Below are 10,802 nucleotides of genomic sequence, written 5' to 3'. Positions count from 1 at the left end.
TGATAGTTGTTAGCGGTCCTATCTCGGAAGGGACTAAGGTATGACCACAGGAGACACAAACACCCAAAGGAAGCGGAAGTTTCAGAGATCAAAAGCTAAGTGCAAGAGAGACCATGCTGGGGATGATGGGAGCTCTGTGATGGGAGAAAGAAATAATTGAGTCCAGTTTTCCAGAGATGAGCTGCGCTGACAAGACGTTTCCTGACCAAGAGTTGGTGTCTGGTGTGTAATATGGGGACGTCCCAGGGATGGACTGCGTATCAGATGGCTCTTCTCCTTGGGATGCTAAAGTCATCGAAGGAGAGTGGAAGGGCTTAGGGAAGAGATCACACTATGAGCCTGTAAACCCAGTCAAGGTGGAACAGTGATGAAATTAGTCTAAAAGGTGACGGGCTCCTTAGAAGGGGCTGATCATAGCACCAATCCCACCCAACCCCACCGTAAGCTTCCATGGGAGGAAATAGCGTCAGAGGCAGCTTTTACCCCTGAATACTTGGGTTTAATTGAAATAGGCCTTTTGGGAGCTGTTTTCTTTATCCACTGAGTTAGCCGTCTTTTTTTGCCTATTTATGCTGTGTTCACTTAGTACTAACTTTTGTGACTCTAGATCTTTTATAGTTTTTGTAGTTTTACTTCTGTATACCTCTTTTTATTAATGTGAATATTACTGCAAAGGACTCTAACATCACATTTCTTTTTGCCAAAGCCACAAGGAATCAATTGTACTTGGTTTTCTTTTTCCTTTATGCAATACATTTATTCACTTGTAAAATATATATGTTCTATTAGATTTATAAAAATTGAATAGGAAGTCATTTAAAGAGGAATTTTTGCTCTTTTAACTTTTTCTATGTGAATATATTATGTAGAGTTAACTGCATTGGTTCAAATGCTCACTCCCATTTTTCTAACCGAATGACCAGAATGGGCAGGTGACCTAATCATTTTAGCCTCAATATTGTCAATATGAACACACAATGAATATTATCTATTATGATTATTTAAAGGGTGCCCAGCAGGACAAGATATGTCATCTGGAGACCTTTAGATATGCTTATACCAGTTTTTTTGGAACATGAACATCATTTACACTTAAATTCTCAAGTATCATACACTACAGGTGAACTGTTATCATTTTCCACTAAACTCTTTCTCACTTTGGGATTTCGTCATTCCTTATCTTTTGGTTTGGTGTGCTCTTATGTGTGACTCCTCTAGTTTGTAGAAATTCTCTCCAAATAGGAAAGATCAAAGTTAGAGGCTTTTTACTCTGTTGATTTTTTAAATACACAAATTAAAAAAAATTTTTTTTCATTTCATTAAGTCTAATTTTCTTTATTATCTAATTTTCTTTATTATCTGTACTTTTGGTGTCATATTCAAGAAATCACTTGGGAAATTTAATGTCATGATTCTTCAACCTCTCTTTTCTTCTAGTTTTCTAGTTTTAGGTCTTATATTTAGGTCTTGCAGTGGCGGTCGATGTCGTCCCTTTTCTGGGCATCCGACAGCACCTCGTAGGCCTGCGCCGCTTGCATGAATCTCCTCTCGGCCGCCTCCTTGTTCCCAGGGTTTCCGTCGGGGAGCCACTTGGGCGCCAGTGTGCGGTCGGCCTTTCTGATGCTCTCCGGGGAGGCCCGGCGGGGCACGCCCAGCACCTGGTAGTGGTCCAGCATGTCGGCGGCCGGGGAGGCCCAGCGGCCACGCGCTCCACAAGGGCCGCATCCGGGCGGGCGTGAGCGCGACGCGGCCCGGCCGCCGGGGAAGGGCGCCCCTGTGGCGCAGCGCCCGCCTCCCTGGGTCAGGCCGCCTCCCGCAAGGCCGTAGCTGTGGATTTCTCCACTCCCGGCGGGGCGCTGTGTGTCGTCTACACGCAGGTGCGGAGGCCCCGCCCACCCTGGCTCCTCCCACTCGGGGCTCCTCCCACCCGGCGCAGCCATGATCTCCAAACAGGACTGGGAACAGATAGAGTGAGGGCTGCCTTAGAAAATGATTCTCTTGAAGGAGGCTTTATGTCAGGCTTACCCTGGGCGCTGCTGCAGGGAAGAGCCAGGGGAGGGAGTTCAATCTGATCCAGAGTTCAAGGACGGTCCTATCATTTGTCAAGGGCAGTTTTCCAACGTTTTGGCCCTGTGGACCCTTTTCCTTTTGTTTATGTGGGTTGTACCTACCAGTACTTACTCCGTTAGAAATTAGAACAATCAAAAACATTCACTAGGCAATTCCCTTACAATAAACCCATTTCACAGTGACTTCGGTTATATTTTTCCTGGGAAAATATTTTTCAGAACCGAAAAATTTAGTCAAGAGTGACTTCATTTTGCATTTTTTTCTGGCTTAATAGAAGAGAGCTGGATTCTTATATCTGTGTCTCCTTTCAATCTGTTGCTATATCCCATGTCATGTCCTAAACTGGGATACTTGTCTGTCCACTTAGGAGAGAATGAGAGTGAAAAGGCAAATATCACTATTACTGAAATAGTTTTGACCTTGCAAAATTCCCAGAAAAAATTCTTGGGTATCCCCGGTGCCCTGATCGATGTTTGGGAACTGCTGGTCTCGTATATCAAAATAATTCCAATTTGCAGGCCATGTTCATAGCGCCATGGGTCACTGGGGTACACTGGTTATTTCCAATAAACCGCTCTATCATGAGCAGTTTTTTTTTTTTGGCATTTGCTAATCTCTGACATCTACATATGGTGACAGAGACAGTATATACTGTGTATGTATCAAAGCAAAGAATATAGTGTGACATGTACGGCAACACCAGTAAAGGTCACTTAGTTCTAAGAGGAAGAAAGGGAAAGTGGCTCCAAACAAGTGCTGTAAATCCCCAGAACAAGCTGCTGCCGTGACCCTGAGAGACCCTCAGCCCTGGACGGGGCACTTCCTAAGCACATGGTAAGCAGCAGCAGGGAGCTGACTGGTCGCAGAGTCCACTGTGCGCAAAGCCAAGTGGGAAAGCGCAGAACCTGCTTGGGGAAGGTTAAGTGACCCCAAAGGACTGGAGGCAAAGGGGCAGAGGCAAGGGTCAAGCAAGTGGAGGGGCTGGAGAGGGGAAAGGCCTTGGACAGGAGGGCTGGAGTCCCGTCCAGGGAGTTTGGAGAGTCAGGTCCAGGAGTCTGAATTTCACTCTGGGCCCTAGGAAGCTGTTGACCAAGGTTTCAGGGGAGCGGGACGGGTGGGTCCACACAGGGTCAGCTGGTGCAGGGAATCAGGGGGATAGGGGTTGATGGTGTTAAAGGCTGAGATCTTGAAACAGGACCTTGGCAGCTGGGCCAGAGACAGTGGTAGAATGACCCAGATTCAGCACTTGCTTGCTTGGACATGGGGCCCAGAGCAAAGGGACAAGGGAAGTCACAAAGCACACAAAAGCGTTACTAGGTGTTTACTGTCTGCAGATCCTTGGACAGCACCTCGGCGCCCTCCTTGTAAGGCAGAGCTGTGACCCCAAAGTGCCCAGGTGCACAGAGGCCTCACAAAGTTTTACAACTCTGCATGAGGCAGGAAGGTCATAAACTCATTACCGTGGTGACTGTGTGTTTACAGCCTGTTTACTCTGTGTAATCTGCAGGTGAACTCTCATGACACTGAGGCTTCAGAGAGTCATCCCCCTTGGTGTTTAACTGGACTGTGAATTTCAGGACTGCAGATAAGAGCACACCAGTGAGAATCAGCGTTGCTTCCTCTCTTCTGCTCACCCAGCACGTTGGTCCTGGAGAATGGCCAGCTTGTGGGATGGGGTGGGGAGCTTCAGAATGCAGGTGTGGGGGCATATGCACGTATGTGCAGTGTGTGGAAGCACATGCAAGACAGGAGGACTGAGGAGGAAGGATAGTGGCACAGGGAAAAGGGACTCCACCTACATATTCTAAGTCCCAGGATGTTCCAGAATGAGACAGGCCCTCTGACCGTGCCCCCCAGGACATCAAAGCTTTAAAGTTAGCAGTTTCTCCACAACCCTCCTAACAGGTCCCCAATCACTGGGTGGCCAGTGATGTCCATGGTCAAAATATTTGGATCTGTGCTTTCATTCTAGGCTTGTAGAGAATGGCAATGAATCCCAAATGGAAAGTGAGATGCTCCATGTATTTCACCTGGGTGATGATGGTGGGGATCACAGTTTTGCTTTTGACTTGTAGCTGGTTGTAAATTTTGGCCCTGGCCTCAGTGCTACTGTCTGGGCCTTGCTGGAGGCCATGGGCAGTTACAGTGAAGGGCCGAGTCTCTAGGGTCTCTAGGCTCTGATACCCCGGGGCGGGATCTCAGCTCCACCACCTAGTAAGTGCAGGCCTCTGGCAAATTGCTTTGTCTCTCTGTGTCTTCATTTGTAAAATGGGAATAATAGCATTTCCCTTCACAGGGTGGTTTTAGGGGATTACAGAAGATTTGTTGTGAACCGCTTAGCACCGTCTTTGGCATAGAGTAAATGCTTACTAAGTACTTTTCCTCTTGTTTTTGCCCATTTTCCCCTTTGCTTCAGCCCATTTGGGAAATTCAGTCCCCAGAATTTCCCAAATGTTTTCTTTCCCCGGGTCTGTGTGACGAGTATAGTTTAACTTACTTTTGCTTGCTCATCTGTTTTACTTTCTTATTTACCAAGTGTTCTCTCCCTGCCTCTGTGAATGAACACAGCTCTGTCCTGGGAAAGGCCTTCTGAGCATGCGTACTCAGGTGGGCTTCCCCTCCCCTCATTTCCTTCCCATGTGTTTGTTAGTTTAAATTGTCAATCTGACTCTTGTGATGGAGCATGAGTTCTGAGAAGGAAGGGACTCATCTGTGATGGCCTCTGGTGGAGCCACCAGGCCCAGGGCTGTGCTGCACACAATATATATTTGTTGGCTGAATGAATAAAAAAAAATTGTTGCTCTGTTCGCACAGAGCCCTGAGTGCATTGCAGAGAAGGACGTTCGTAAAGGTTTCCATGGGCCAAAGGTGGGCTTCCAATGGCATGTTCTTTTCTTTCTAAAAGGCATATTCATATTTCTATTTCATTTCTGGAGAGGAAGTCTACTTTGTCCTTACATAGCCTTTTCTCTGCTTGGGCAACATTCTCTTGGTCCCTGGAAATAACGAATTTAATGGATTCAAAGATGCTGGAGATGCTTTGCCTTCTGTTCATTCATGAATGGGAGCTGAGGTTCTTTCATCTGAAAAATTTTTCCATCTGAATTATTCTTTTTGCCTATTAAGATATCCAGTGACGCTCTGCCCTCCTTATCTCTAAAAGAAATCTTCCTGTCATCTTCATCTGACAGCTACAGCCACGTGACACGGTCAAACAGTAACTTGGTGCATCGATTAGTGCTTGCGCCGTGGAAGTAGAACAGGGCACACCTCTGGGAGGCGAAAGGCTTGGTGACAGGGCAACATGGCGGCAGGATCCCAGGGTCCATGGCCGCTGGTCCTGGGCCTGCTGCTGTGCGTGCTTGGCCCCATTGTGTCCCAGGGTGGGAAGCTGTTGTTGGTCCCCATGGACGGCAGCCACTGGCTGAGCTTGCTTGGGGTCCTCCAGCAGCTGCAGGAGAGGGGACATGACATAGTCGTCACAGCGCCTGAGGCCTCCATGCACATTAAAGAAGGAGCGTTTTACACCTTGAATACGTACCCTGTGCCATACCAAAGGCAGGACCTGGAGGAGACTGTTACCAGTCTTGGGCACAACATTTTTGAGAACGAGCATTTCCTGTGGCGTGTGGTCAAAACATACAAGAGAATCAAAAAGGACTCTGCTCTCCTCCTTTCCGCCTGCTCCCATTTACTGCACAACAAGGAGCTGATGGCCTCCCTGGTGGAAAGCCGCTTCGATGTCGTGCTTACAGACCCTTTCCTTCCTTGCGGGCCCATTGTCGCCCAGTACTTGGCTCTGCCTGCTGTGTTCTTCTCAAATATCCTGCCGTGCGGCCTGGATTTTCAGGGTACCCAGTGTCCCAACCCTCCATCCTATGTGCCCAGGGCTCTGTCCCTGAACTCAGATAGCATGACCTTCCTGCAGAGGGTGAAGAACATGCTCATCGCCTTCTCAGAGAACTTGCTGTGCAATGTGGCTTATTCCCCGTATGAACCGCTTGCCTCACAAGTCCTTCAGCGAGATGTGACTGTCCAGGACCTTATGAGCTCTTCATCTATCTGGATTCTCAGAGGTGACTTTGTGAAGGATTACCCCAGGCCCGTGATGCCCAGTATGATTTTTGTTGGTGGGATCAACTGCAACAGCCATAATCCACTCTCTCGGGTGTGTATGTGAGTGGGATCTTTACAAGTTTATATTCTTGCAAGTATTTTGGAGAAACGAACTTGCCACAGATAAATGCTGAATGAGCAGGCTGAGACACTCTCAAGTGTTCTCTTTTGTTAATTTCTATCTTGCACGTCTCCTGGGTCTGATTTGTAATTTATATCTGTCTTTGGCATCATCTTCTGGGTTATTTCTTTGTATGGGACACATTGAGACAGTATCATTTGGGCATTTTACTTTGTGTGCTCCAGGAGATAGTAATCAGTTAAATGCCACAAGGGTTAAATGCTATAAGCACAGAGCGTTGGGACCAGGGTACCTTGCAGAAAACAAATATGTGCTGCTTGCACCTTGCCCTGGGTTAGGTCAGGCACGTGTGATTCCCACATTGTTGAAATAATTCTTTATTTATGTACATTTATAGATTCTGACAGGGAAATTTGCCTGTATGGTCCAGGTTTAAGCTCCAGTTTTTAGATATTCTGATAGAAAACTGGATCCTGCAGTATCTTGGGTTCTAATAACTAAATACCCAGACAGTCAAGTACTGACACTGGGCATGAGTCACACTCAATACAACAGTTACATGCTAATTTATTTCCCTACAGAATTTACAGTGCGCAAAAAGTAGCATTCACATCCTCTTCCAAATCTCAACACAGGTGACAGAGAATAGCAAGAGCGGCTTCTTTGGATGAGGAGTTGCAAAACGTTCTCTGTAGAAGTGATATTTCAGTGGGTATTCATTTGTTTATTCTTCAACTATTGCTGAAGGATCTGCTGGCATCCCCGGTGCTTTCCAGATGCCAGTCTGACTCCTAATAAGGATCTATCGTTACCCTGGGAGAACGTTGGATCTTCTTCCCAGGGTGTCTCCAGTGTGATTCGTGTTTTAAGTGATCATGAAAATGTCATGACAAGGAGAAACTTTGGGTGACAGGAAGTATACCAAGTGAGAAATCAGGCACTGGGTGGATGCCTCCACCAGACTGCTGCATGACCAGACCCTGTCCTTGGGGCTCTGAGTCCTCCCCTGTTTCATAGAGATCTGGTGGCCCCTGCGGATTCCCTGGCACTAAGATTCTGACCCCAGTGGCCTATTGGACAACTGTGTGGCTGGCGTGGTCTGCGTAAGGAAGAAGGAGGTGTTGATTTTCTGAAGGCAAAATGAGAAAACCTAATGCTATAGAAAACCATTAATGATTCTTGTTAAGATAGAGGAAAAGGAAGAGGTGAAAGATTACCCAACCAACGGGCACATCTCAGATCAAAGGGAAAAAGCTAGTCAGCATGGCCAAGCTGGAGAGGTGTTAAAGAGAAATATTTCTGGCATCATCATGGAGGACCCAAAAGAAAACAATTGTGTTTCACTTCCACTTTGAAATGTTAAACTTTGGAGATGGTTGTGCCTCCTAGAAATTCTATTCAACATAGAAGGGCTTGTCTGTAAGTGTGCATGTGTTGGAGGAGGTCACTGAGAGGGGCTGACCAACAGCCGATACATGAGCTGGACCTGGGCAGTCAGAGGCTCCTCTCTCCACCCCCTGAGTCTCTGTCCTTGGAATGTGTGCTTTACCTGCCGTTCCCACTGTGGGAGCTGTTCCGAGCACTTAGCCTTGAGAGAGAAGGTGTTGCTGGGAATGTCTGGGTAGTATACCTGACTGAGCCCAGCTAAGGCCTCTACATAAGATTAAGATTTGATGGGTGAGTTCGGGGATCTGCTGGTCTTGGGGCCACCCAAGCCAAGCCAAGTCAATTCTCTTGCTTATTAAAGCTGCTACCTATCAAACTGGAGAAGCCCGTCTCTTTCTTCAGTCTCTCCCAGGTTCTGTGCATGGGCAAATTCATAATCCAACACTGAGTTTTTAGAGTATACTCTATGTATTCTAGGTGCAATCTTTTTACCAATTATATGTGAAGTATTTTTCTCCTGTTTTGTGGGTTTCCTTTTCACTTTTTTAATGGTATCTTTGAAGCACAAAATTTTAAATTTTGATCAACAACAATCTATTCTTTCATCGTTGTGCTCTTGTTGTCATAGGTCAAGACTTTTGCATATGTTTCCTTGTAATATTTTGGTAGTTTTGGCTCTTATATTTAGGCCTATCATCAATTTTGGGTTAACTTTTGTGTATGGTATGAGATAAGGATATAGTTGTTTTAAAATTATTTTGCACATGGATAGCCACTTTTTTCAGTGCCATTTGTTGAAAAGACTCTTCTTTCCCCTTTGAATTATCTTGGGGCTCTTGTGGATAATCATTTGACTGTAAATGTGAGGGTTTATTTCTGAACATTCAATTCCAGAAATACAATTGATTTTGCATATTGATCTTGTATCTTGTAACCTTGCTGAAATTGTTTATTTCTTCTAAGTCTTTTTTTTTCAGTGGATTTCTTAGGACCATGTCATCTGCAAATAGAGATACTTGAATTTCCCCTTTACCATCTGGATGAGCTTATCTCTTCTTTTTGCCTGATCCCCTGTGCAGAACCTCCAGTACAACATTGAATAAGTGTAGGAAGGCAGGACATCCTTGTCTTGTCCCTGATCTTAGGGGGAGAGGATTCCAATGTCTCCCCAGTAAACATTCTGGGGAGGTTTTTTTTATAGATGCCAAGAATACTTGATTGAGGAAATGCCCATCTCTTTCTAGTTTGTTGAATGTTCTTATCATACAAGGTGCTGGATTTTGTCCAATACTTTTTGTCTGTTGATATAGATAAATGTATGTTGTTTGTCCTTTAATCTAATGATATGTATGTTACATGAATTATTTCAAGGTTGAAACCAACCTTGTGTTCCTGGGATAATCACTCTTGATCATAGTGTATAATCTCTGTCTGCTGTGGGATTTGGCTTGATACTATTTTGTTAAGGCCTTTAAAACATATATTGACTTATAAGGGGAATAAGGGGCCTTACGATGAGCACACATAATGAGGGTGAGGGGGCACGGGGAAGGCAGCATAGCACAGACAAGACAAGTAGTGTCTCTGCAGCATCTTAAGACACTGATGGACAGTGACTGTAATGGGGTATGTGTGGGGGTTTGATAATGGGGGGAATCTAGTAACCACATTGTTGCTCATGTAATGATATATTAATGATACCAAAACAAAAAAAATTAAATTAAAAAAGGTTTATATCAATGGCACCTTAATTACAAAAAAGGAAAAATATTACAATAAATAAAACAGAATTCTAGTAAAAAAAAGATTGGCCTGTAGTTTTAGTTTTTATGAGGCTCTTGTCTGGCCTTGGTATCAGAATATTATTGACATTAAAAATGGCCAGGAGGTACTTGAAAAGATGCTTAACATCACTAATCATCAGGGAAATGCAAATCAAAACCACAATGAGATATAACCTCAAACTTCTTAGGATGGCTGTTACAAGAGACAAGAGATAACAAGTGTTGAAGAAGATGCGGAGAAAAGGGAACCCTTGTGCACTGTTGGTGGGAAAGTAAATTGGTTCAGCTACTGTGGAAAACAGTATGGAGTTTCCTCAAAAAGTTAAAGGTAGAACTACCATATGATCCAACAATCCCACTTCTGAATATATATCCACAGGAAATGAAATCACGCCTCAGAGAGATATCTACACTCCCATGTTCATTGCAGCATTATTCATGATAGCCAAGATATACAAATAATCTATGACATATATATATTTAGTTTTCTCTCCTACCTCCCACAAACATGTTTAAGTTGCACCAAGGCCCAGCTCAGCTATTTTGGCCAGGAGGCCTCTTCTCCCAGGACTGATCACATGCCCATTGTGTCTGCACACACCTACTTTAGGACAGTGACCATGTCTTGGGCATCTTTGTATACTTAGCTAGTGCCTGGCTTGTGGGTGGCAGTCAGTATATTCTCTCTGAGCTGTTTTGAACACTAGGCTACATACTGTTCCCCGACTACCCCCAGTATGCTGTTCTTTGCTGAAGTTGATTCCTCTGCCTAAAATGTGTCCTTCTACAAACAAGTTGTTCTTTTATTCATGTGTCCCTAATGATGTATTCATGTCTTTAGTAGACCATATCTTGTTGCACTTATGTGATTTGTTTATTAAATTTCTCCTAAAGGCAGGGATAGATCTTGTATTCCTGTACAGTTGATTTTTGAACAGCATTGGTTTGAACTGTGCACGTCTCCTTATACATGGATTTTTTTCAATAAAAATATTGGAATAATTTTTAGAGGTTGTTAGCAATTAAAAAAAGATGTTCTTTTTTCTAGATTATGTTATTGTAATACAGTGTATAACACATATACAAAGTGTGTGTTGATAGACTATATATGTTATCAGTAAGGCTTTGGGTCAACAGTAATCTATTAATAATTGAGTTTTTGGGGAGTCAAAATTTATACAAGTATTTTTACTGTGTGGGGGGTCAGTGTCCCTAATCCCTGCATTGTTCAAGGGTCAATTGTACATCCTTTGTACCTAGCATGGTGCCTGTCACATATTTGTGGAGTTGAATAAATACAAAAGTGTCTGTGAGAAATACCATGTTTTTCGATTTTTAGAGACTAGAAAATAGAACACACAGAA

General features: G+C 44.3%; 1 pseudogene; it reads left to right on the top strand.

Annotated features, from left to right (window-relative positions):
* Positions 1 to 4,457: 4,457 nt before the first annotated feature.
* On the top strand, positions 4,458 to 6,761 carry LOC140844912 (UDP-glucuronosyltransferase 1A1 pseudogene; annotated as a pseudogene).
* The last annotated feature ends 4,041 nt before the right edge of the window (positions 6,762 to 10,802 follow it).

This window comes from Manis javanica, chromosome 12, assembly GCF_040802235.1.
Source record: "Manis javanica isolate MJ-LG chromosome 12, MJ_LKY, whole genome shotgun sequence".
Taxonomy (NCBI): Eukaryota; Metazoa; Chordata; class Mammalia; order Pholidota; family Manidae; genus Manis; species Manis javanica.
This window is presented reverse-complemented; position numbering and strand designations above follow the sequence as displayed.